Raw genomic sequence first — 26,645 nt, forward strand, 5'->3', positions numbered from 1 at the left:
TCGAAAAGCAAAAGATCAAAATATCTGGAAAAAAGGAACTGGGGGCCCCAACTGGGGGCAAGGCTGAGACAGGCTGTCTGATCCTAGAGAGGACCAAGAATTTTTTTCTCTTCAGCACCCACATGGGAGAAATAGATCTGCTGACTCTGGGGCCGCTGACAGCCAAAACCAGAGCCCAGAAAGAACTCCCTACAGTTTTCAAAAAAAGTGAGATAATCCAGTATCATGTTCTGCAAATCTTCCTGGCTTGTCTTCAGTCCTCATTTCTTCCAGCTTGAGGTCTCAGCTTACCTCTTTGGCAGGGATTCCCTGTAGCTCATATGCAGGGGCAGACAGACAACAGACAGAAAAGCAGAAGAGAATATGCAGAACAGAGAGCAAAAGGTAGCAGGGCCCACTCTCCTGTCACAAGCCTCCTATCCTGTGACCTGATGAATGAGAAACTTCCCCCAGCACCGCTGCATCTTTCCCATCAGCTGTCCTTCTTGAGCAGCATGTTAAGGTTCATTCAGATCATCCACAGTTCCCCTATTTCACAGATGGAAAGAACGAGACAGAAAAAAGGATTCTCTGTACCTATCAAAGTCAGATGACATAACACACTATCCCAAGGCCATCTGTTCAGGGCCTTGCCCAACGTCACAAATCTTTGTAGTGACAGAGCCGGGACAAGAAGGCAGTCACCCAATAATTGCCCCTACTTCTGGCCCTCGTCACTGCCTACAAACTGAAGTGCACTCTCCACTGTTCACTTTAAAATCTCCTATCCCATCCCCAGGCTCCTCCTTAGCAGATGTCAATATGTAAAATAATCCAGAAGGCTAAATCAAATTCAGGTGTAGTGGACAGGGGTGACTTCTCACTTCTTCTAATGGGCAGTTAGAATAGGAAAAGTCTCAATCCGAAAAGCAAACTGTTAGGACCTGTGTGTGAAACTATGACTATTTACACAGTCTTAATGTATCTTCCCCAAAATATTAATAAAAATGAATAAAAATATTTTAATTACTGTGGTGATTTTAAGATATACCCACAAATTCTTTGATACTCCTTCCTCCAGGAGGTGGAACTTAAATCTCCTCCCGCCCCTTGCACGTGGACTGGATGCTGATTTTCTTCTAATAAATAGATTATGGAAAGAAAAAATTAGTAACTTTACAGTAGTGAAACCTGGCAGACACTATCCTAAAGCCAACTCATCGAGGTAACATCATCAGTGGTAAGTCATGTTGACGTCACGTATTCCCTGGCATTATATGATTACAAGGTGCATCACCTCTATCGTATCCTTCCCCCAAATCCACAACCTCATTCTAATCATGACAAATACTAGACAAACCCAAATCATCAGACATTCTACAAAGTACCTGACCACTACTCTTCAAAAGTTTCAAGACCATATAAGACGAGGGAAGATAAAATTGTCATACATTAGAAGAGAATAAGGAGATAGGATGACTAAACGCAACATGAATTGAATCCTGGGGGCAAGAACAGAAAAGAACATTAGTAGAAAAACCGGGAAAATCTGAATAAAGTCTGTAGTTAATAGCTAAAGTTAACAGTATGGTACCAATGTAAATCTCTTAGTTTTGATAAATGAACCATGGTTATACAAAATGCTAATATTAGGGGAAGGCCAGTGAAGGATATACAATAACTCTCTATACTATATTTGCAAGTCTTCTGTAAATCTAAGATTACTTCAAAATAAAAAAGTTTAAGAATGAAACAAAAAGAAGTGATGCTCCAGGAAGATGCATCATGCTTATGCTAAGGCTTCAGGTCCCCACAAAACCCTAAGTGTGCCTCGTCATCCCCAGTTTGAGCATCACAAGATCTCTCAGTTATCAACAATTTACTAATGCCATAGCCATGATTACACATCAAGAAGAAATAGCACGTATCATCTTAATGATTTGGTTGAGTCTTTATACCATGGAACTCTTCTAAATTCCATTCCTATGGGGAACAAGATGAAGACAGTGACAAGGCTCTGAGCAGGGCGAGGTTCCAGCCTGTTGCTTCTGGCTGTGGTCCCATCACTCAGCACTCCACTAAGAACTGCACAGGATGAGTTGCCAACATGTCCAAAGGACAAATTCTGAGCATGTATCAATACTAATTCATTTACAGAGAAGACTTTGCTTGCTCCTCCCTCCTTCTAAAACCAGCTTGATTTAAATGCTTAGTACAACCTCAACAGATAAGCTATCGCTAAACTCTCAACCAGCCATGGGTGAGAAGAAAAGATAAAATCTTCCCAATAATCTTGAATGAAAACATTTAAACATTCTCACCACCTAAGCATATGCTGTTTACTTCATAGTTTATTTCAGTAATCTTTGGGTAAGGCTTTTTTTTTTTTTTTTTTTTTTTTTAAGATGCAGTGACATTGCTTGCAAAATAACTCCAAATTCTCCACCCCTCTTATATCCACATCCCTCAATCATCATGACGTGTGGCTTTTTCCATCAAAGATATGGCGGAGGGAATGGTGTTATTTCTCTATCCCTTGAGCCGGGCTGGCCTTATAACTTGCTTTGGCCAATAGAAGGCAGCAGAATTGACAGTGTGCCATTCTGAACTCGGCCCAAGATGCTCTGTTTACTTCTGCTTATTCTCTTGGAACCCTGCTCCACAGCCATGAGAACAAGCCAGAGCTAGCCTGCATAAAGATGAGGTGCCCCAGCTAGCCCCCAGCCAATCCAGCAGCTGACTCAGATACATGAGCAACCCTAGCCAAGAACATAAGAACTGCCAACCTGGACCCAGTCCAAATTGTTCTTGGCCTGTGGAATCATGAGCCAAGTCAAATCACTAAATTTTGGAATAGTTTGTTATACAGCAAAATCTAACTGACACAATGGAAATGTGTAATTTCAATGCTATTAATTTTTCTGATCTTAAAAGTATTACATACTTGTTGGAGAAAGGCAGCAAATACAGAAAAGGAGAAATTTACCTATAATTTATCACTAGAAGAAAGCCAATACTCTGGTGTATTTCTTCTCAATCTTTAGTGTGTATGAGTGAATGAAAATGCATCAGTTTAGTTGTAATTCTATAACTTGCTCCCCCTGAAACACTCTATAGAGTTTGAATGCCATAAAAACATGATTGTTAATGGTTTCATGATATTGTTTATCATGGATGTGCAATAATTTAAACCTGTGCCATATATTTGGTAATTCTATATCTAAATACCTATTTTTTTCATTATTGTAAATAATACTGTTCATCTGAGCACAGAAAGCTTCATCCCCTTCTATGATTTCTTTAAGATAAACTTCTAGAACTGAAATTCCTGATTCAAAGAGTATAGGCTACTGGTTGTCTAGTCAAAGCCAGTTCCCCTACAGACACAGACACAGACACACACACACACATACATGCACACACACACACACACACCCCCCACACCCTTCCTTTGCTGGCATAGGCTCGTTTTGTTCAATTGTTCACCCTATATTCTACCATGAGCTCAGAGTGGGGGTTTCTCCCCAGCAAAGGAAAGAGAGGAGACTCTTGAGTAGTCTAAGTTGTGGGCTACTTAATAACTGAAGTTAACAGTATTGTACCAATGTAAATCTCTTAGTTTCACATTTACAACCCAATACCTGTTTTTGTAGGAGCCATGCAGTGTCATTCTGGCCTGTGAGATGTAAGGAGAAGTCTTTTGGAGAGCTCTGGAAAAGGTTTTCCTTGTAAAAAGAATGAGGAAAGAATGGTCTGTTTTCTCAACTCAAGGTATCACTGTGTGAGGATATGTTGCCTGGAACTGACACAGCTGCCCTGCGACTATCAGGAGCCAAGCCCAAGGGGAAGAGCTGATACACTGAGGACGGCAGAGCAGGAAAAGGAAAGAGCTGTGTCCTCTGTAGCGTGGGTGAGCCACTGAATTCCCTGGAAACACTGTACCTCTGGACAGTGAGATAATAAACCTAAACCTCTTATTGTTTAAACTATTTTTAGCGGGATTTTCTGTTTCTTGAGTCCGAAAGAACAGAGACTCTTTCAAAGCTTCCTTGCACATTACCAAACCGAGGTCCCAGAAAGACGGTAGCAAGGAACCTATTTCTCAGCACTCAATGGACTTATATAAAATCTGTAAAATAATTGGGAGGAATGACAAATGTAAAATATTCAATATTCCAACACCCAGAAACCTAATGTAGTGCTCACTTGTTCAAATTTTTGAAAATATCTTCTAGTGAATTCTTTTGTTTATGTAAGTCCAGCAATATGAGAGTTTTTCTATGGGTTTTACACTTTTTGTGGCTATTGTGAAGGAGCATTTTTCCTGTTGCAGCTAACAGACTGTTGCTGGTATATAATATAGTTCTTATTACACATGTATGCACCCACAAGATTACTGGGCTCTTATTAATTCTAGGAGTGTTACCATACATTTGCTTGTATTTATTGGTCTGTAATTATATTTTTTTTAACTTTTTTCTTCTTATTATCAGCTGCAATTTAAATATATGTTTCATGCTTTATTGCACTGGCAAGCAATGCCAGAACAATAATAAATATCATCTTTTTTTTTTTAATTTTAAGAAATCTCTAATGTTTCCTACTAAATATGATGTTAGATATTGGTTTAAAATATATATGTGTGTGTGCATATACGTACACAGATTTTCATTTCTTGGTTTACATGATATTTAAATCATGCTAAAGAAATATCCTACTAAGAGTTTTATTTTTTAAATTAAGAGTGGGTGTGCGTATGGTTTATCTTACTGGAACAATTCACTATAGGGTCTATTTCTATACTTCCTAAAAAAAACATGTTTATATTCTTGGGATAAAATGTTATGCCAACATCCTGAATGATTCTTTTATTAGAATTTCTTTTTTAAGCTTTATCGGGTTTTTAAAAAGCATATAATTAGGGTAGCTCTTCTAATTGAGTGTGATCACAATTATATAACATGAGAATTATCTGATATTTGGAAATTTAAATAAGTTCACTAGTAAAATTGTAATAGCTACCCATTATCTCATGGTAAGAAGGGAAAAAAATCCGAACAGATTACAGTAAACAGTTAATAGAGAAAGAAAGGAGAACAGGTTTTGAAATGCTAGTATTACAGTATACTGACATTTCTACTGCTCCTGGTAGATACAGCCCTTGCCCAAAGTTCACTTTTTCTTTGTAGTATTTCACCAACTATGCAATACTTACCTGATGCTGGGACTTAGCCCTGGCTTTTTGTTGTTTTGTTTTGTTCTACTGTACCAGAAACTTGTTCATGTTTCAGTATTATATAGAAGGGGAAAGAAAACCTCGGTATCTCCTTGCCTGAACACAGAGCCAACCTCCTGTCCATTTCCCACCATGCCCATATGTATATAGTTTCACAATAATGCTGCAGAAAAAGCAATCCAAAAAGTCACTGGCATACAATAGTAAGTGCTCATAGCTCTTACTGTTAGGTGTGGTGGTCACTTAGGTGGCTCTGTGGATCTCGGCTGGGATTATTTACTCTGGTATAATTATCACCCTGGGTCAGATTTGGGAATTCCTTGGCTGGGAAAACTTGGGTCACTTGGCTCTACTCTGAAAGTGTTCTCCTGGCAATGGTGGAGCATGAGAGAGCCATCAGAAACATCCAATGCCTCTGGAGGCCTAGACTTAAAACTGGCATACCATTCATCACTACAAAACCACCCTACTGGCCAAAACCAAAGTCACAAGGCCAGGCCAGACTCAAAGGGTGAAGACTCTGCCTCTTCAGTGAAAAGAACTGAAAATGGCATGGATACAGGATACAGGGAGAGGTGGAAAACTGGCCATCCTTGCAATCTACCACACTATATCTATTCTGTTTTCAGCTCACTAAGTCTAAATATCACTGACCCTGAATCTTTAGCCTATCACATCTTCTCCCTACCACAATGTTTGGCCACAAGTCACCCTGTCCCTTTGGAAGAGAGAGTGCTATTTTTTGCCCCAACACTTTAGCATTCAGGGAAGGGCCCAAGAAGGCAGCTGGGCCTTCTGGTCGGGGTAAGGAGAAAGAACTACTAAATGAGCTGTTTAAAATTTCCCAGCAGGGAAGAAAGAGAACAGAGACACCATAGTAGACCACGGAGACACGGCTATGACTCAGGGAAGAGTTACTGTTGGGGAACCACAGTCCACATCTCTGCCTGCTAATGAGTCAGGAACATAGAAAAATAAAGCCTGGGACTTACAGAGTAACACTCAATAGAGGTACGGTCTTCCCCACGTCAGTATGTATAAAGCAGAGCAAGTCTCAGTTAAAGGTTTTGCCATCATTAGTTGCCCAAACGTGGGCCAGCTCTATACCTCTTAGGACACTGACCAAACAAGGGGTTAGATGGGTCTCAGTGAACTGTCCAGCACCAACATCCTATGGTTATAGATTTTATTTTGTTACCAAGCTAAAATTTCTTCACAGATATTCATTCTTCAGGTCAACTTGTAGTATGACTGCTCACAATTTTAAAAATCAGAAGGAACACTGCCAACAACATAACCATAAACCCAAACTCTTGAGATGGGTATCTACCACCTTAGATGATCAAAAGCTGACAAAGGATTATTATTCTGCCAAAGTACCTTCATGTAAAGGGAACCAAACGTGTACATTTAAGGGCAGTGAGGGTTCACCTGTGATTGAAGAAAGACTCAGATCTATTTCAAGCAATAACATCTTTGAATTTGCTCACATTAAAAGCTACTATTATTTCCCTCATTTCAATTCTTTAAAAATTAAAAATTTTCTGAATAGGTGATATGTATACACAGCACTAGACTCATAAGTTGCAAAATAATATAAAGTAAAAAGTAAGTTTCCATATTCCTAAGATACTCAATTACCCTCTTCAGTGATATCACAGTTACAAGTATCCTATATATAAGAAGTACAAGCACTTGTGCACCCATGTGTGTGCACACAGGCACACAAGCTTACACATACACTATTCTTTTGAAATAAATAGTATTATACTAAAAACATTTTTTGTACCTTGTTTTTTTCCCTCTTGATGGTATATCTCAGGCATTATTCTATAAAGAGCTGCTTTGTTCTTTTAGAAGACTTTATCGTATTCTGCTATATGGATATTCTATTATTTATCCAGTTCCCATTAATAAATATTTAGGTTGCAGCCAGTCTTTGATATTTCAAACAATGCTACTATGAGTAACCTTGTATGCAGGCCATTTTGCACAGATGCAAGCCTATCTGTAGGATAAATTCCTGCAGCCTGTGGACAACTGTGTATTTCTAACTGAGACAAATAAAGCCAAACGACTTTCCAGAGACACTAGACGAGGGGATGGCAAATTATGATCCACAGGCCAAATCCAGCCCATGAACTAAAGTGTTTCTGCATTTTTAAAGAGTTGTTGTTGTTGTTGCTGTTGTTGTTGTTGTTTTTTAAAGAAAAAGGAGCGGGGAGAGAATAATTTGTGACAGAGACCTCATGTGACCTATAAACTTAAAACATTTACTATCTGTTCCTTTACAGAAAATATTTGATGACCCTTCCACTAGGCCTGTTTACACTCCTGCTAGCAATGTTTGACAGAGTGTTTCTGGAGTATTTCAGTTCTAATCTTTGTTCAAATTAAGATTTAAAGTAATGCTTCCAGTTTTGTTTCAGTTGAAGAAAACCTGTAATACTTATTACTGGTACTATGATTTTTCCAGGTAAAAATACAGCTTGTTTCATGATGCAAACATAAACTGACACTTGAGTTTCTCACTTCACAGGAACAAGTGGCAGGAAAAGGTTAGACTCCTCAGCTGTTAGAACTGAAAGGAACTTTAAAGGTTATTTGGTCTGAGCATTATGGATTTCGTATACCATTAGCTTTAAAATAATTTAAAGGATTAAAACAAAGTTACCAACTTTTATTTTGCCAAGTAAAATCACTAAAAAACAAACCGACCACCATCTACTTTCACCATCGGTTCATTAAAGAAAGGAATTTAACATCACAAGGATTAGGACATACCTGATCTTAGAATTTAGGAGAATCATTAAATTGAGTAGACCTAGTTTCATAACAAGTCAATAACCATTGTCATTTTCTTTCTGCCAATTTTGTTTCAGACTGAGGAAAAGTCTACGTCAAAGCCATGTCTGGGAACCAACATCATTGTTTTCTAAACAATCTAAAACTCTCACATCCAAGTGACATGCTCCTGATTCAATTCTGGTGACAAGCCATTCATCTGGGGCAGATTCAGGACTAGAACCCAGGACTTCTGTCTCCCAGTCTCACATCTTTTCCCTAAACCACAAGTCTTCATGTGCCCAGAATCACAAAACAGATAAAGAGCAAAACTGGTCCAACGAACACCCACCCAGCCTATGCTCTACCTTCCCCATCTCACTGCCTTTAGATCTTAGCTCATCCAAAATGTTTTGTCCTCTCCCTTGGGTGAGAGAACAATAAAATTAAAAAAAAAAAAAAATCTTTTCTAAGTAGCTGGAGAATTCTAAATTCCTGCAGGCCCAAACAACAATCATCCACCCATTCTAAATATGTCTTTTCCCCCACAATCCTTATAATTAGCCTCCACCTCGCATTCTCCTTTTATGCTGCCAGAGCCTGGCCTTTTCTATAGTGCCCATGGTGGAGAGGGAATGGGGGCTCCAGGAATATATGCATAAGTTTTTATAGGTACTTAGAATTAATCAGCTGTTATAGTTATTTTTATGTGTCAACTTGACTGGGCTAAGGGATGCCCAGATAGCTGGTAAAATATTATTTATGAGTGTGTCTGTGAAGCTCTTTCTGGAAGAGATTAGTATTTGAACCGACGAACTGAATAAAGTTGAAGGCCGTCCCCAGTGTGGCTGGGCATGTCCAATCAGTTGAGGCCTGAAAAGAAAGAGGCAGAGGAAAGGCAAAATGGCTCCCTCTGCTTGAACTGAGACATCCACCTTCTCCTGCTCTTGGACATCACAGCGGCATTTCTGGTTCTCTGGATTTCAGACTTAAATTCAGGACTTAGACCATCAGCTGATTCCTAGGCTTTCAGACTCGGACTAAATTACACCATGGCTTTCCTAGTTGCAGACAGTAGACTATGGGACTTCTCGACCTCTACAACCACATGAGCTAATTCCTGTAATACATCTCCTCATATACACATACCCTACTGGCCTGTTCCTCTGGAGAACCCTAAGACATCAGCTTCCTCTGAATGTCAGAGCCAAGGAAACTGTACTGGCCTTAAATATGGAATGAGAGAAACACTACATCTATATCAGATGTAAGCCCTTGCCTTCCTCTGCCCTCACTAGTACTCTTTCATTTGATTTTCAGCTCTCTCCTGTATGCCAAGCACTGTTCGCTTGCCCCTGGAATGCTCACCCACGTCCTGACATAGGAGTTAGTCTCATTTTGTACCACCTGCCATGTGGGTGCAATACTTCCTCTGACATAGATACATTGGCCTCTGCCACTTAGACACTCAGGCCCTGGTCTGCGCTTACTGGACTCTGTTGTCTCTAGCTAGCCCTTCAGCTAAAGGTAAACAATGCTCAGGACTACAAAACTTCCAGCAGTCCTTCCAGAATTATAAGAAGAATGTATCTGAGAGCAGTCAGCATTAATTATAACTGTAATAAATACTGGCTCGATACATTCTATTTTCAATTAAGACCTTAGCTTTCACACAGCAGGGCTTCAATAGAAGTCCTAAGCCTGAGGGAAGGTCATCGAGAATGTATAATACCTTTTTTAGTGAACCAAACAGCAGACTTTTGCTGCCATTCCAAGTTTCTTTCTTTTGTCTCTGGCTTACATCATTCCTATACACAGCTGAAGATCTTTTTTCCTTGCAACACCATGTTACTCCCTGCCATCCATTAATTACTACCTCAGTTTGTTTTTTCCTTTATAAAGCTTTTTAAAAGGACTAGCAATTCAAGAGAGAAGCTAAGTAGTAGATGGAATTTCTTGGTTCTCGTAATAGGCTGTAGTCAAAATCATGCAAATTCTCACCATGATACCAAGAAATGAGACATACACCCCAAGGAGATTCAACACAGAAAAAGGGGATGTGATCTCTCTCTGACAATACTTCATGCTTCCCTCAAAATGACCTCTTCAGATTTTGGCTTCAGGCTCTGGATAACATCAGGTCTCTATAAATCAGCTCGGTCATGCAGATGTGACTTATTTATCCCTCAGAACAACAGGATGTTGGCTAATTTAGATTTGATGATTGGAAATAAATGAGGAAGCCAGCCTTAGAAACTGCGTGCCTCCTTGTTGGGGAATGGGGGTGGGGGCAAAAGCACTAACTTGCCTACTACACCAAGGTATTAGCTTCCTGGCTTATAGCTGACATCTCCAAGTCATCTCCTATTAAAGAGATAAGCAGGAGATGGCATGGTTCAAAAAGGCCCTCAGAGTCATGATGGTAGAGGTGGGAGATGGCATAGAGATTATCAAGAAAAGGAGTGAATTACATGGACACATTGAAAGAATGGTGAATAAAATAGGACAGATATGTACACATAAATGTAGTAAATTCCCACCTGTCAAGGTTAGTGACATGCCATATGGTTAGTGCCTTTCTCAAAATTTTGTTCATTCATCTATCGACTCATTCAATGAATAGTTATTGAATACTAACTGGGTGTCAGGTATGAGTACTAAGCTTGGGGAATATAATGGTGAACTAAGTATCTCCTCATGTAGCTTATAGCTAGGGTTTACAGTTTAACTAATAAACAAAATTACAACTACTATCCTTTAAAAAAATAGGGAGAGAGGTGTTTTGTTTTTGTTTTTGTTTTTAACACATTGATATTCTGGACAGTTGAGAATTACCATATATACTATAAATGGATTCTCAATTTACAAATAAGTAGACTTACCTAGAAGCAGTCTACTTACAAACAAGTAAATCAAAATAATGGTTCTGTTCATTCAGAAAATGCTTATCAAGGACCAGCTATGTGCTAGTCACTATATTAAAATCTGGGTTACAAAATGACTGACAAAATTTCTGTCTTTAATGAGCTCACAATCTAAGTGAAAAGATTAAAAAATTAACAAAGAGCTTCAAAATAGGCGACAAAGCCAAAAGAATAGGCGTAATAAGGGTTTGAAAGAGAGCAGCACTTAGGACTTTCGACTGAGTTTTGAAGAATGAGCAAGGCCATGCCAGGCGGGCAAGCAAAGGGTTGGGGAGTTCATTTCAGATTGAGGGAACAGTATGTACATTCCCAACTGAAAATAGTGCCTTCAGGGCGAGCAGAGCATGCATCTGGGCAGCAGCCAACGATAAGCCTAGATAGGGAAACAAGCCATGTCTTAAGGGCTCTGTACGCCCTGACAGTGTAGTTGAATTTTATCTTACAGGCAACGGAAAGCTTCTGCTTCATTTGAGCATGATTAGATTAAATCATTAGATTTGCCTGTTGAAACATTACTCAGGCTGCTGTAATATACATTTTACACATTTCTGAAGGCGTGGCTAAAGACTGGAGGATGAGAGAATGGTCCAGAGAAGCAACGACAGTGAAGTGGCAGAAAGATAATAATCATCATTTGTTCTTTCTAATTTGACCCCAAATCAAAGAGAATTTAAATGGAAATGAAAGAAACGTGTCTAAAAAGAAGTCATAAATTACAACTCAGTCAAGCCTCTTCATTAAAAAGCCTAGGATCATATTACAAGAGGAATAAAACTGTTCGTGCCTTTTGATTTAATAATTCCCAAGGGATTCCCAAGAAAATCTAGATGAGAGAAAAATAACTTAGTTCAAAGATGTTTTTAACTATGTCATTCAACCAACAAATAAAAATAATCCAAAAGTCTAAAAATAAGGGATGGTTTAAGCCAAATGTCATCTATCAACATGACTAAATACTACATAAATATTAAAATAACTGTAGCCAAACATGGGAATGTGTATGGAGGTGAAAAAAGACTCAAACAGTCTATACACAATGACTACAACCATATGCGAGGAGTTCTACCTAGACAAAGATGGGCACCATGAAAGCCCAGAAGAAGACCTGCCCAATTTAGAGTCAACACATAAACAAACACCGGACATTAAAATCAGTGGCAGAACTCAGGCATAAATCTTAAAGATTACAAACACGTAGGTGTTCATTTTGCTAGATTATCCTAAACATGAAAACAGAAACCGTAAAAACGTATGATGAAAAACACTAAAATTTCCAAGAATATTTGTATGGAGCCCCTTAAAACTCTTTGGACCCTGGTTTGAGAATCAAAGATTTAAAAGTAGGAGGGTAGTGGTAGAAGGGAGAGAAGACAAAGATTCACTCAACAGTATAAGCCCCTGATTAGGACTGAGAGAAAGAGTCAGAGAGATGTCAAAGATTGAAGCCGCAGCATCTGGGAGATGGCAGGGAGGCTCCCTGAAATAAGAACCCCAAGAAGAGGATCGGGTTTGAGAGTAAAAGATATGTTCCATTTTTGACATACTGAGTTTGAGGACCTTTTAGGAAAAGAAAGGTATTTAGGACTTTGCTGGAAATTTATCTCTGAAGATTTAGAGCCATAGGATGGAGACTTAGCATCCAAAGTCATCTTCTGGAGAGAGCTAACACTAGAAATGGATGCTGAACAATAGGTATGAGCATATCTAACATTAGTAAATATAGAAGATATATACTCCTTTTAGTCGCTCAAACATGTGTTAAGCATTTACTTACTTTCATAGTATCTCCATCAAATTGATAAAATAATAAATGGAATAAATAATAAATAATAATAATAAATTATAATAACAAATAGATTATGAAATAAAGCAGCAGTCCCTAACCATAGGGACTGGTGCACCTATGATAATCTAATGCCTGATGATCTGAGGTGGAGCTGAAGTGGTGATGTTAGTGCTGGGCAGCGGCTGCAAATACAAATGAAGCTTCATTCTCTTGCCCGCCACTCACCAAATGCTGTGCAGCCCAATTCCTAACAGGCCACAGACTGGTACCAGTCTGCGGCTCGGGGGTTGGGGACCCTTGAAATAAAGGACCAGGCTACATACAGAGTAGATATATTGATCTCATTATTTTTCCATGGGAAAAATTCTTTTATAATGAATATAATTTGTAAATATGATTAGTATAACAAACATGAAAGCTAACTTTTTCTGAAGTGATAGTCATGACCATCTCTTACCAAGACTGTGAACTTCTGATATAAAGACTATGAGGCCATATCTCATGTAAATTTATGACATATATCAGGAAAATATAGATAATATTTGTGGAAGGAATTTTGTAAACAGGGGAATACTTTGTATGGCTCCTCAACACTAGAAAGTTTCAATGTACTACTAGAGAGCATTTGTGTGTGTGTATATACTACTGAGTACTGCTGAAAACAATCTGGGCTGCTCATGTGGAGGTGGATGCTTTCGTTCATTTGAAATCTACAATTACTCACATGTAAATTAGTGGCAATGCAGAAAATGTGATAAATGCCGAATCAATTTATCTTTTTAGTACTACTGAGATTCTTTTTGTGTCTGTGATCTGTATGTGCCAACATCACAATTGTACTATTTCCAGAAATAACTGGAAAAAAACATTTTCGATGATGAGTTTTGAGTAGCAAAACTGGAAAGGATATTGTCAACCTGCTGTACATTCACAGTGTGCTGAATCTCATGCTTTTGCAAACATGCTTCAACGCACAGGAGAGAGTGAAAACGACACTGTAAACCTCCCAGCTGCAGAGGGGAGCTGGCAGAGGGGAAACACAATGGGCTCATTCACTCGTTTGTACATCAAAGCACCAGTCCTTCCTCTATTTCTACTTGCTGCAACAGACACACCTAAGAAAATGAAGTGAACACAATTCTTGTTCTTCCTGACCTTCTCTCTTCCTAGTCCTGACTAGCTTTGAAAACAAATGGCATGAACTTTTAGGGGGAAAGTCCAAGCTAGGATTAAGAGGGAAGTACTTGGTTTTCTTAAATCCATCAATTGAGGCTTGTGAACAAAATGGAGTTTCCCAAACATATCATAATTACCAGGGGAATCTGTTAAAAATATAGACTTCCAGGTCTGCTCACAGAAATTCTGATTCAGTAAGACTGTGGTGAGACTGGAAATCTGTATTTTCCTGGAGCTCCACTCCCACTACTCCCACAAATGATTCTAATAATCAGTCAGGTTTGTGAACTATGAACAAAGAACTGCATTGACTTAACAAATAACAGTAATAGTTTCATATGGACAGCACTTTAGAGTTTACAAAAAGCGCCTTCACATAAACTATTTCTTCCCCATTTCACAGGAGGAAAATGAGGCTCAGAGTGGTGCAAGACCACAAGCCTGTGTGTGTCAGACTTTAGTTCAGATGCCACAGTATAATGTTATCTCCAGCGAATCATTATTTGAGCACCAAGTGTCTGAGCACTGGTGAACTCTAACTTGCTCCTGGGTCTCATTCAGAGTATCCATGCAACTGATCAACTAATAACTGGTATGCCCGAACAATTCTTTCACCTGTCCACAGTTTGGAAGGACCATCTGCATCCCAATTAACCACTTTTCACAAGCACTAAAAAATATCTATTCAAATGGAACTTTAATAAACTTGCAGAATACACAGCTTGTAACATTCTAATGTAATTTCATTTTATAACTTATAATGAGCAATTATCCAAAGATAAACAAATGTATTCACTTCTGCAAAGGAAGTAATGACATTCTGCTGAATGATAACTGATTTATTTTTAATTCGATGCATAATTCTAAGTTTCTAATTAATGTAACTTACCAGGATCCCAAAGGATAGGAACAAGATATCTTGTAATTAGGAAAGGGTGCCATGAATATCAAATTAAAACAGGTAGGAGTATGTGTGGGTGTATGAGGAGGCAAATATCTTTGTTTGGGATGGGTTTCTGGTTTTCTGTCCTTGTAGCTCTGTATAATCCATTGAGTATGAGGATGGGGTGTGGCAATAAAGGGTCGTTCACATACTGGAAAGTTGTAGACATAACTGTAACACAGGAGAATCTCTAATGCTACCAGCAAATTATGGCCCACAGGCCAAATCCAGCAACCTGTTAAATAATTTGAACATTTTTAAATGATCGAAAATAAATTGGAAGAATAATATTTTATGACATGTGAAAATTATATAAAATTCATATTTCAATGTCCATAAAGTTTTATTGGGACACACTGTCACACTTATTTTATGTATTGCCTATGGCTGCTTTCACATTACAATGGCAGAGTTACGTAGTTGTGACAAGAGTCTATATGACCCACGAAGCCTAATATATATGCTATCTGATCCTTCAAAGAAATAGTCTGTCGACCCCTGCTTTAGGGAAGGAGTTAGGTTGCTTCCTAAAAACTGACTCTGACCTAGCCTTTGTTTACTGAATAGGAAATAAAATATTGAACTTAGAATGATCTCAGATCTACTTTCTTTGATATTGAGCTGAAAAGTTACCTCTGCCTGAGTGTCCCAATGTTGAATTGAAATGATTCCTGTGGTTTCCTGATCTGAGAGTTGGGGCAGGGAAGAGTTTCTACACATTTGATTCCACTATTAGAATGGCGAATGCATAAAGAGAGGTAGCTGAGCACACTAACCCGGCAGAGCACTCTGCATGGGCTGTGTATGAGCCCGCCTTTTATTGAGGATAGCTCGCCCCTGTCAACAAATATCTCGTCTGTTGCCATTTTCCCAGCATTAGTATATTAAAAAATCAGAAATGCAGCATGTAAAGCATAATTCAAAATAGAAAGGCAGGAGCAGCTGTCCTCTCCCCACCCCCCCCCTCTACTGAAGACAGCAGGATGGTCTTTCACAGTCCACATAATTGCAGTCCATTATCAGCAGCCTAATTTCTGCCATCTCTGAAGGCAACACAAATTATAAAGCATTTGCTATTGTTACACCAGTCAGCTAATTCAATTGTCAGAACATTTCAAACTCCGTAATTTCAGCTGGAAAAAGTGGAGAGCCTCACTACTTTGAACCGCCTGTTAGACTATTACATGTCACAACTTGCTTGGGGGTAAGAATAAGAAAATATCCTCTGGTCCATTCTAATCCCTGCGGGTCAGCCTGTGGCCTGTGGACCACAGCCCTTTAGAAGCCTCACCTGGAGTAGTGAACACCACTTTGGCTCATGCCAGGGTGCTTCCAGATCCTCCTGGGGGGTGAAGGGAAGAAAATATTCTCCATTAGGAAATTAATGTTTATAAATACCCTGGAAAGCCCAATAATAAGCATAAAGGTTTAGAATATAAGTAACCAGAGTGGTTTATTATTAACATTGAAAATACATATTTTAATTTGTGGCTTTATTACACACATTGTTAGTTCAACTATTTTTTTAAGTTTTTTAATGTTGGTTTTTTTGTTTGGCTAATGCTGTGTATTGGTTCGACTCAAGGTATTTTACTCACATTTCAAAAAACACCTAATATAGCATTCTTTCCCAGTGTTTTTACCCAAACCTTCTGTTATAACTTTCCAGTTTTAACATACCTAGTCTTTAGATTCTAAGGTAATAAAGAAGGTGCCCTTATGATGAAGAACTCCATGGGCTTATTTTCCTGTTAAAAACTGAAATATGCTTTAACAAGCCATTACACTAGTCTGTATTCCTACTCTTCCAATTATTGGTGGGATATGCATAGATAGGACACTTCATTTCTCTGTACCCCAGTTTCCCTGTTAAATGGGTTAATATTTTAAATAATGGTTTTGACTCAGCAAATTTACTATCAGTGAATTATACACTTAACATTGGTAGTTTTACAATATGTAAATCTTTCCTCAGTGAAGCTGTTAAAAAGTTAATTTGAAAAATTGTAGTTGAGGAAGGAAGTCATGGACAAGAAACCATCGATGAATAAAGACGGAAGACAGAGCAGGGGAAGGCTAGAGTAATCAGATCAAGCTTGAGAGAATACACAGAACTTTAACATTACGTTTAGGGTTCACGTCCTACTTAAAACCATCTTCCTAGATTCCCCTGACAACACAATTGCTCTTCCTTGTCCCTCAAAGTTAACGATGCTCTTTTCTGGGCTGTATTTTGGATAAGCTTCTGTTAATCCAATCATCACACTGCATGGTAAATATGTGTTAAAAAGTCTGGCCCTCACTAAACAGTTCCTGGTACTCAGAAGTTGTGTATTTTGGCAGTCCTAGTCCCTAATTCAGCCCAAGAGCTCAAGAATGTTAGATGAATGAAAGAAAGAATAAATATTGCTATGGCAAAAAGGAAAAAAATATATGGTTTCAAAGAGTCAATGAAAAATATGGTTTCAAAGAGTCAATTTCCTGAGCACAATGCCTTACACATAGCAATCATTAAGTGAATGGTGGTTCTTTCTATTATTAACTAAACATGCCAAGAACTATACTACAGGAAGAAGTCTATTTTGAAGTAACACTAGCCTACAAAATAAAGATGTTAAAAGATGCATGGAAGACCTAATTTTAGATGACCCCCTGTCCTATTTCCAAGGCTTAAGGGCCCAGATATTGGCCAGACTTCAAAAGGCCTCACAGAGCTATCTACAACTTGTGATCAGAACCCACCAAAGTCACAATTAACAGCAATCTCATTCTCACAAAACCCTGAACTTGCAGGCTGTAGCCATTCTGTTGGGTCTGCAGAAGATTCATTCTTCAAGATCCTAGTTTGAAAGAGAAGGAACAAAAGGCAACTGAGAGCAAGAGAGAGTGGGACCAAGACACAGGGCTCCAAATGGCCTCCTCTTCCTTTCCTCAAAGGTAAAACACTGTCCAGCATGTCGGGAAACTGTTGGGCTATTTATTTAGCTGGTACCAGATGAGATTCCTTCAGTCATTCAATAGATATTTTTTGAGTCCCTACTATGGGCCTGCCGCTGTTCTAGGCAGTAGATATAGCCATGAATAAAACATTTAAATGTATTCAAAATGAAATGGGGTGATCTTACCTGATGTCAAGACTTACTATAAATAATAACTAAGATCTGAATAAAGAGCCTATAGACTTATCCACGTATGAAAACTTGATATATGACAAAGGTGGCAATACACATTGGTGGGGAAAGGATGAATATTCAATAAGTTTTGCTGGAAATTGATTATATGGAGGAGAGACTGAATCCCCACCTCACTTAATACACTAAATCTAATTCCAAGTGGATTAATGGTCTAAATATTAAAGGTAAAACTTAAACTCTTATTAGAAAACATAGGTAAATATCTTTAGTCTTCAGACATGGAAGAATTCCTTATGAAACAAAAAGCATACACCATAAAGGAATGAACAGATAACCTCAAATACATTAAAATTCATCAAAAATATTCTATTTAAAAACAAGATAAACTAGAAAAATATACTTGCAACTCAGTAAGAAAAAAATGATCCAAAAGACAAATGGGTAAAAGATATGAACAGATAATCATAGAAGAGGAAACTCAAAGGGCCAATGTATACATAAAAATATACATGTTCAACCATACTACTAATCAGGGAATCATAAATTAAAACCATAATGAGATAATATTTCAAATTTCAGATTTGCAAAAATATTTTAAGTCTGACAGTACCAAGTGTTTGGTAAAAATATAAGCCATTCATAGACTTCTGATAAGTGTCTTTGAAGAAGAGTGTGGCAATATCTAGAACTGACAGCATGTTTAATCCTACAGCCCCACTACTCTACCCTTCAGGGCCCTAGCACTCACAAACAAGTAGATACACAAAACCACAGCAGCACTGCTTTTGAGACAACCTAAATACAGAGCAAAAGAGTAAGGATAACTTAACTATGTAGTATTCCAATAAATAAATATACTTAGCTTTAAAAATGCATGATCAGCTACTGATATCAAATAGATGAATCTCACGTACATAATATTGAGAAAAAAAGCAAATTACAGAATACATACATTCATACACATATACGTGTGTGTGATATATAAAGTCTAAAGACATGCAAAATAATAGCATATATTACTTAAGGATACAAGCATATATAATAAAAGCATTAAAGTACATAGGTATGCTAAATTCAGGACAGAAGCTACCTATGGTTGGAAGGAAAGGTACTAGGAGAGCTCCATCTCTATTGCTTTTTTTGTAGTACAGTCTTTTATTGAGATATAATTTACATATAAACATATCTTAAGTGTACAGTCCAATGAGTTTGACCAATGTATACACCCATATAACACCACACCCATATCAAGAACCCCTTTCCATCATTCCATCATGCCCCTTCCTAGTCAATCCCTATCAGCAAATACTGTTTTGATTTCTAGTGCCATAACTTAATTTTTCCTGTTCTAGAATTTCATATAAATGGAATCATACAGTATGTACACTTTTGTGTCTAGCTTGAGATTCATCCGTGTTCATGCATGTGCAGTAGTCTATTCCTTTTTATGGCTGAGTAGTATTCCACTTCATAAATATACTACAGTCTATCTTAGCAATTTTTTTAATTTGTGGTGGATACCAATGTATTGTTCTTTATATCTTTTTTATACATTAAATATTTCCTTTTCAAAAAAGTGTAGGTCACTGAGTGCTAGATATTCTCTAGGACACATAACTAAGGGTGAAATGGCTGGCTTCTGGATTATGCATATTGTCAGCTCTACCAGACATTGCATACTCCAGTTTCTGACCATAGATCTACAAAATTAGCAACTTAGGAGGTGTTGCTCAGGAATCTGCACTTTTAACAAGCTCCCCAAGTGATTTTTATGTATAACAGATTTTGTGAACCACTGTTTATAAATATATTTTCTTAGTGGTGTTCTATAACTCCAATGGCTTCGATTACTATTACTATATGCCGATAACTCAGAAATTTATATCTTTAAATAAAACTTTCTTCTACGCTACAGACTTTAATAATCATCTGCTCTGGATAGCTCTATTCCAATGACTCACAGGTGACTCAGACTCAATGCGTACGAAACAGAAGCAATTTTCCCAAGCTCCATGCCTTTGTGTTTCCTCCAGAGTTTTATATCTCAGGTCATAGCATCACCATACACCTGGTTTTATGAAGCCAGAAACCTGAGACTCTGTCATTCTTAACTCCTCTCCTCCCTTATCCTCCATATCCTATCAGTCACCAAGTCCTACTGATTCTGCTGCTAAATACCTCGAATAGAATACATCTCCCCATTTCCATTACCACTCCCTAGTCCAGGTCATCTAGATGACTGTAACAGCCTCCTAACCAGTCTTCCTACCTTCAGTCTTGTCTTTCCAGTCCATTCTCTACCTTGTGGCCAAAAGATCCTCCTGAGACAAATATCTGTTTTTCAAAAGTATGCTTAGACCCTCTCAATGGCTTTTCATTGCCCTTAGGACACTTCTCAGACTTACAGAGGCTTTCATGATCTGCCCTCTCTCCACCTTTCCAACTACAACCATTGCCAACACTCTCCTGCACTCTACTCATTCAGCTACTCTGAATGCATCTCACTTCCTCATATATGCCATTCTTCACTCTCCTTTTGCAAATGCTGTTCATTCCAGTTGGAACGCGATCATCCTCCTTTTCTCTGACTGCCCTGGCTCGTCCATCAACTCTTAGCTAAACATCACCTTGCCTGAAAGGCTTTATGAAACCCCTAGACTAGGTTAGGAACTCCCACTAAAATCCCCTCACAACTTATTCTTCCTTTGTAACATCATATCACAATTTATGGAACAACTGAACTATCTTCTCAGATAGACTATGAAACTGATGAAGAAATCGGGCCATGCAGAGCCTGCTCACTCACAATGAATGCTCAGCGCATAGTAGGAGGTTCATTTTAAATATGTGTTTAGTGAGTGTTATCACATCACATTTAGTCTACATGGAAACAAAACTTGAAGATATGCACAATTCTAAATTTATAAAGGTATTTATTATCTGCAGTGTTTATGTTTTATTCTCCTGCCACTTTGGCAAACGTCTGCCACCACAGCAGCGGTCCATCAAAAGGAGCAAGAGGTGGCAAGACTCATAACTAGCCAGCTTGATTTTCAAACATTAAAAAAAAGCCCCATGTATTTTCAAGTGTCACACCTCAGTTGCAAGGAAGGCACAACGCATGAAATCTTGTTAGGATTACAATGATTGAAGTGGAAAGGCTTTTGGCAAAAGGATTGAATGTTTATACATTTTTGTGTTGGGATTTATGTCTAAGGTGTAGCTGGGTATACTCAGCTGCTGCCAAGGATGAAAGCTGCATGTGAGTTCGGCAGCAATTTACCTAGAGCAGAAGCTCTCAATTTTAAACCCCTGACCTCCATCTCATTTTTTTTTTTTGGTAGCAAAAACATTAAGAATACAGACTGTGGTGCCAGAATGCCTGATTTAAAATCTCTGCTACATCATTTATTAGCTGTGGTATGCTAGGCAAATTACTTAGCCAGTGTCTCGCTTCCTCACTTGAACATAAGATAGCATTTACTTCATAGGTGTGCTGTGAGGATTAAATGAGTTAATTACATTTAAGGTACTTAGAGTAAGGAATCAGTAAACGTTAGACATATCTAGGGGCATAGGAAGAGGTCTAGAGAAAAACAATTGTGAAACAGAACAGAAAAGACAGAAGCAAAAGTAATCTGCTATGTAATAATTGAGCACTTTGAACAGATTATCATTCAGACCTCAGAAAAAACCCTTTAATGCAGGTTAACCAGTCCAAGTCACACAACTAGTAAATCGCTGAGCAGGATGTGAATTCAAGCAATCTGTCTCCGGAGAAGTCCTGAATCACTAAGAATTGATGTCTCCTACCTTTTCATCTGCCCCTTGGGGACTGGAATTCTTGAATTGTAAAGGGGAAAGTGAAGCAAAAAGGTATAAGACATGGAAAGGAAGAAAGAATAAACAAAATAAGGCCAGAATCAATGGTTTTCTCAATTTAAAACAGGTTTCCCTTTATCATCCCTTCACAGACATAACAGAGTCCACTGCCTGTGCAGACACTTTAATTCAGTAGGCCAGGCTGAAATCAAAATCACTGTTAAAAACTTCAACAGATTGACAGATCCTTCTCAACCTAATAAGATCCGAATGTGAGATGAAAATGAGGGATACGAAATGTGAGGGCAGGCAAGAGGGCAGTGGATGGGAGCATTTGGGACCCAGAAATCATATCTCTGTCTAGAGTGGCAAGTGAAGCCGAGATGCTGCGTAGTTAGAGTGACAAAGGATTCCAATTCTTGTTGGGCCTGTAGCATCAGAAAAATGCCTTAATATCTCTGAGCATCACTTTTTCATCGAGAACATCTGCCTCTCCACAGACAACATCGGCCTTGCCATGCATAAATCACTCAGGTACAGTGTTAGGAAGAAAAAGGGAGGAAAGCACACTGCAGGTGAGGCTATAAACTGAGGACAATTTGGAAATCTTTTTCTTTTTACAATTTAACAAACTTACAATGTGCCAGGCATTATACCAGTCATTTTACAAATACTAACTTACTCAATTTTCATGGTAGATTGTTAGCTAAATTTCAGCAATGATTCCCCTGACTGTATCCCTGTCCTTGAAGCGTCCCCTCACACACAAACTCTGAGCTTGGCCATGCTTTGATCAACAGGACAACAGCAAATGTGACACTGGCAGATTTCTGAAAAAGGCTTATGCTTTGGGGTTTGCCGTCTCTTGCTGCTCTTTGGAACCCTGAGATCACCACATGAAGAAACCTGAGCTAGACTGGAGTATGAGAGGTCACATGCCATCCCAAATGAGGTCCCTGTAGACCAACTCACCTGTCAACCACCAGACATGTGAGTGAGGCCATTCTAGATCTCCCAGCTACCAGCTGACCTACCAGGTGATTATGGAAGCATGAAAGAATCCAGCAGAGCTCAGCTGGGCTGACCCAAACTAGAAGAATCTCCCGGCCAACCTACAGACTCATGAGCTAAATAAAATAGTTACAATTTTTAAGCCACTAAGTTTTGGGGTGATTTGTTATGAAACACAAACTAATGGATACAATCTTCGCAGCAATCCTATTAGGTGGGTTCTATTATTATTCCTATTTTTAAAATCAGGCAACTGAGGCAAAGAGAGGTTAAATGACTTGCACAACTTTTAAATGGCAGAGTCAAGATGCAATCCCCTGGGCAATCTAGCTCCAAGTCTATGCTATACTTGGAGATTTTATATATATATATCCCCTATACTATACTGCTTTACCTAACAAAACTAAAGATGTTATCACTTGACCCTGAAATCTACTATAATTTGTCATACAGGTATACTTGTAGACATAAAAATCATTTACGTATAAGATTATTCACTGCAGCACTGCTGATTATAGCAAAAGACTAGAAACAACCAATTCTAGCATATCCATATAAAGGCATCCCATACGCAGCCATAAAAAGAACCAGGTAGATCTACAAATACTGAAGGGTAAAAAAGCAAAGTGCCCTTGTATGATACGTTTACATTTGTGTGTAAAACATTTACACTTATATACTACCATTCACATTTACATTTGTGTGTAAAAAAGAGAAAAAGTATGAATGTACAACTGCTTGAATATACATAATTTGTGGGAGGACACAAGAAATTGCTTTAATATCAGTTACTTCTGGGGAAAGGGAACCAGCTGGCTGGGCAACAGAACAGGAAGAACAATTTTCACAGCAAACTTTTTCATCTTTTGAATTTTATATTACATGAATGTATCACCGATTAATTTTAACTTAAAAGTTTGTTATGAACGTGTAAGGGAGACAACAGATGCCTGGCACAGAGAAGGCAATCAATAAATAGTAGCTACCTTTATAATTATTTTCTCACTACTGATTTCTAACTCTTTTTAATACAAATTTTTTCAACCAGTCCTCTGAAACTTCTAGCTCTGCATAGGAAAGCTCGTTTTGGATGCAAACATAAAGAACAAAACATTAATTAGCTATGTGAAGAGATGAAAGAAGAATCCAGCACATGGCTTCTCTGGTGGTCATGACATGAAGGTCAAAGCACTGGGTGGAGTGGTAGGCATCACTCTGGCTTCTCCTCAGAGAAACCCAATTACCGGGCACCTTCTGTGTACTACTTTGTACATTCTCTATGCACCTTCTCTCTCACTCAGGAACACCAGATGAGAGTAATTATTTTCTATTCTACTAGTTACTGGTCTAACGTTACTGATCTACAACAATTGAAAGTTGCCACGTGCATCTGCCAAATTATCTGTTACTCCCAGAAATGGTCTGGACAGGAGCAGACAGTTTGTAAGCAGCACAGTGTAATGGCAAGAGCCAGGGCTTTGGAGTCAGGCCAACCCACGTATAAGCCCCAGCTCCAACACTAAGCTGAGTGGCCTTGAGCAACATACTCAACCTTTCTGAGCTTGTTATCACATCTGCAAAATGATGACAACAATTACTATTTCACAGGAGTCTTGTTATTACACTTACTACCACAGTACCAGGTACACAGCATATGTACACTAAATATCAGTTATTATCATTGGGGGCATTCCATCTGAGGCCTGATCGTTTCTTTACTCCACCCTCCCCACCTCTCTCTCTCTCTCTCTCTCACACACACACACACACACACATTAGCAACCTTAGGTATATATTAGAAGATTCCTACCTCTTCTTTCCTCCCACATCAGTAAGTTCAGTTAACTCTTATCTCCAAAATACATCCTGTCCCTCCAACTGTCTCCATCACCCCTTTACACAAAGGCGATCTCCTTTACTACTACCATACCCATTCCATAACCCATTCTATACACAATAGCCAAGTCGATCTTCAAAAAAGTAAACCAGATTACATCATTCCTCCGCATTTAAGCTAAAATCCAAATATTTTCACCCTGGCAAACGAGGCCCTGTAGAACTTGCATAGCACTCATCACTATCTAAAATTATTTGTATAATTTTTTACTTCTTTATTGTCTAATTTCTCAACTAGGATGTAGCTTCCAAGAAAACAGGTTCGTGGCTGTCATCTCCCCACTGTACTCTTAGAGCTTAAAACATGCATGCATACAGTAGGTGCTTGATACATGTGACTTATGGAGGTGGGGGTGTTTAAAATGCAAATTGCTGAGCTCCAAGTCTCAGAGATTCTGATTTAAGACGTCTGAAGTATTGCTCAGATATCTGCATTTCTAGCAAGCAATTATCTCTTTCATCCTAAAGCAGGTAGTATGCAAATCCCATTTTAAGATACGGGCATACCTCATTTTATTGCACTTCACTTTACTGCACTTCACAGGTGTTGCGTTTTTTACAAACTGAAGGCAAGACTCTCCCAGCAAAAAGATTATGACTCACTTTATTGTGATACTTGCTTTACTATAGTGATCTGAAACCAAACCCACAATATTTCTGAGGTATGGCTGTATCCTAGACAACACCCTCCATCTACAAATCTTGATTCTCCTTACTTAGGCCTATAGATCTCATCCCAGCTGGTTTCCATAACTATCCCAGTTACACTGAGGGTAAAAGGTTGCTGACCCTTGAATTTGGAGTTCAAACATGTAACCCTTCCAGTTTCTGTTTCTGTTGCTCCAACAAATGGCAAGCATTAAATTATCTGGTCTGCCTAGCTGGAATCCTATCCTCTCCAGAAACACCTGAGCAGGTTTGGACTAAATCCAAAAGGTAAGCCAGGTAAATTTCCATGCCAGCTCACTAACAGCCTTTCTAGAGGCAGCTAGGCCAATTTATACTTGTTTTACATCCCCTCCAAATACTACTTCCCTCACACCTCACACACTCATGCAACACACACACACACACACACACATACACACAGAAGACTTAATTCTGGCACCACCTGCAAAACCACAGGCCATAGCTCCCTTTAAAGCGATCTAGTGGTTGAGAGGAAGAAATCTTTGAAAGGGTCTCTCAGGTGACTAAGTAATAGGCACATAGGTATACTTTAGTAATAAGGCAACCCCAAAAGTCCAACCCACAGGAGAAATTCACAGGCTCTGGTGAGAAAGTCTTATTCTGTTTTCTCCATTTCTTCTCAGCCTTGTCTCTTCAAAAAACACCCAATAGCCTTTCCCTGATGCCTAAACTGTCATCAGGGTTGGCTTAAGAAGGTCTGGAGAAATGTCTACTTGGATTTTCTTGTTTCTTCTATTGTCCTTCTACCCTGTAGGTGTCGAGATCCTGCATTTGATTAAAGCAGCCTCCATTCACAAAGTTCCGATCCAAACAGCACGCTAGGGCTGGTAATCTATGAAATCACCAACACTCATGTAGATTAGGACTGGAAAGATTCGGCTGCCAGGGCCTTCCTGCTGCTATAGTGCTGACAATAAGCAGCACTAAACTCTCAGGTTCTTCCTTGAGGTGGAATAAATCCTGCAGCTCAGCCTGAAGACTGGAGTTTTTCCACTAAGAGCTCTGGCCGGAGGTGGGCGTGGGAGTGGTGGTGAGTGCAGGGACCCTCACGCTTGCTTTAGGAAGCAGCGGTCGCGGAGGACGCCCCCGGCCCATGTGCTGGGCGCCTCTTCCAGGACTGCGCGGTTCCCGTCTGCCTGCAGCGCCCGGCTCGCTCAGGCCGAGGGGGCAACTCGAGTTCACACTCCCTCGCGCCTTCCAAATGCCAGCGAGGGCACTTCTGGAGGCGAGGGGTGAGGACCACCTCCCCGAAACACACACACAC

The 26,645-nt window shown here is 39.0% G+C and overlaps 1 protein-coding gene and 1 pseudogene across 1 annotated transcript in view; one reads left to right on the top strand and one right to left on the bottom strand.

The window, feature by feature from the left end:
• TMCC3 (transmembrane and coiled-coil domain family 3) overlaps positions 1 to 16,140 on the bottom strand; it is a 238,759-nt gene extending 222,619 nt beyond the window's left edge. Inside the window, exon 1 of the mRNA XM_011361788.2 lies at positions 16,120 to 16,140. The gene's annotated coding sequence lies outside the window, so the exon portion shown is untranslated. The remainder of the gene's footprint in view (positions 1 to 16,119) is intronic.
• Positions 1 to 26,645, top strand: part of LOC105293276 — a 71,640-nt pseudogene that overhangs the window by 39,230 nt on the left and 5,765 nt on the right.

This window comes from Pteropus vampyrus, unplaced genomic scaffold (assembly GCF_000151845.1).
Source record: "Pteropus vampyrus isolate Shadow unplaced genomic scaffold, Pvam_2.0 Scaffold70, whole genome shotgun sequence".
NCBI lineage: Eukaryota > Metazoa > Chordata > Mammalia > Chiroptera > Pteropodidae > Pteropus > Pteropus vampyrus.